Source organism: Gossypium hirsutum, chromosome D11 (assembly GCF_007990345.1).
Source record: "Gossypium hirsutum isolate 1008001.06 chromosome D11, Gossypium_hirsutum_v2.1, whole genome shotgun sequence".
In the NCBI taxonomy this organism is placed as follows: Eukaryota; Viridiplantae; Streptophyta; class Magnoliopsida; order Malvales; family Malvaceae; genus Gossypium; species Gossypium hirsutum.
The window spans coordinates 59710524-59712586 of record NC_053447.1 but is presented as its reverse complement, the minus strand read 5'-3'; the positions used below and the strand labels follow the sequence as shown (position 1 = coordinate 59712586).

General features: G+C 32.0%; 1 long non-coding RNA gene across 1 annotated transcript; it reads right to left on the bottom strand.

Annotated features, from left to right (window-relative positions):
* Positions 1-764: 764 nt before the first annotated feature.
* On the bottom strand, positions 765-1470 carry LOC107933842 (uncharacterized). Its single transcript, XR_001693717.2, has 2 exons — positions 1127-1470; positions 765-1038 (listed from the first exon to the last, which is right to left on the bottom strand). It is a non-coding gene; the product is annotated as an uncharacterized lncRNA (long non-coding RNA).
* Positions 1471-2063: the final 593 nt, after the last annotated feature.

Genomic DNA, 2063 nt, shown 5'->3' with positions numbered 1-2063 from the left:
TAATGTACATATAAACAAAAACATATCATATCATATCATATATGAATAATGCTTGTATGTAATTCTTTTCCCCCATTTTCTTGATTGAAAAGAAATATTTTTATTTTTCTTTTATGTTTTATAAAGCACCATGTCAAGAATATTCATTAGGAAATTTCAAAGTTACAAGGACCACCATGATTGTGGATATATTAGGATATGAATTATTTTCCCCTTTTTTATCTCAATTTTTCATATATCAACATATAAAAAGTTCATTAATTATTTTAAGGGAAGAGTATTTGATGCACTGTCGGCATATAGATCTCATGTACCATCAGTTAATAATAAAATGATACATCGTTACCTATGTAAAACAAAAACTATTAAAGGGTTTAAACATTAATATAAATAACTTTATTTTTAAAAATAAATATTAATTTATATTTATTAAACTTAAATAAATACAAAATATCAAATTCATGACACAAAACTCAAAATCCGAAATTCAAAACCTAAAACTTGAAACTCAAAATTTTAAAAAAAAAATTGTTATTAACGGTACATGAGACTTATACACCAACTGTGCATATGATATTAATCATTAATCCTCATTTTAGTCTTATAACTCAAGGTTTTGTTTAATAGGAATGAAAATAAAGAGAATTTGTAATTCAGCCATTAAATTAACAAGTTATATATATATATATATAGACAAAAGATCTCAACAGTTTGTATCACTGAAATGATAAAATAAAATTACGTTGATATTAGCAAAGAAAAAAGATTGAAAGATCAATTTATTGAGATTAATTTCAATAAACATAAATTCTACTAAAAATGCAAACAATTATTACATAAATATGTATTTTAGATAGCTAAGTTGAAACCCAGATAGAAGCTAGAAAAGCCTCCAATTTTTGTGTTGGAATATGAAGATGGTAGACATATAACTAGGGTGGTGGAGGTCCAAATCCAGGTGGTCCAGGTGGCCCTGGTGGACCCATTGGACCACCAAAACAGTCTCCAAGCAGCCAGCAGCAACACAGAAAGCTCAAACTGCAAAAATATACACAATTTCTTATGCTTCCTTCATATTTGGATATAAATACCAAAATATAATCTTTCAAACCCCTAATGAACTTACCAAGAACCAATGAAGTCACAAATGCCACCGGAAAAACCCGGTCCGGGAGGAGGACCGCCCCATCCCGGAGGTCCTCCTGGTCCACCTGGCCCCATTTTGATTTCTCCCTAGCAACAACTGGTGAACTTACACTTCACAATGGAGGGAGACCTGAGAAGAAAAGCTTGAAACTTGTGTCACCAATCATGGAAGGTGGCTTTATAGGAATGAATTTGGTTTACTTAAACGAGAAGGATCCATCTGTCTATGAGCCACATTTTCTTTAACTTAATTTAATTCTGCAACTACCATTCTTATTAAACCTACCACTCTCGAAAGCTGGTTGATAGTCACAAAGCTGTTTTTTATAAAAGTTATAATGTCTCCCAGGGCAATCGGTTTTCCTCATACTTTCTCCTGTTTTGGCACCATCTATGCCAACCGACACACCTTCAATTAGTATATGCTTTGTCGATTGAGTCTTAGTTCAATTAGTATGGACATTGTTATCAATGTAAGAGAACATGGTTTGAGTGCGTTGAAACATATTATCCTCCTATCTATGGGTTGAGGAGCAATGGGTGAAGCCAGAAAATTTTTTTAGTTGGGTCGAAATATCAGTTTCTTTTTTTCATTTTTTAGAGGGGTCAAAGTATAGTTTTACCTTTACGAATTTAAAATTTTAAAAATTCCCTTTTAGGAGAGTCGAAGCCCTTGCCAACGCCCCCATTGAGGAGGGGCTATGAATAGTTTTAGGCATTGTGTCAAAAAGAACAAATATGATCAGAATTTATAATGAGATTATTAGATAGAGTCAATGAATAAAATTAGGAGGTATTAAACCCTAAAATCAAAATAATGTTTTATGTATGGTGAGTAAACATATGAATAGGCAATACTTCATCTTAACTCCCTTCCTTTTCTTAAAATGGTTACTCTAGCACCTCGGTCGGTTCGT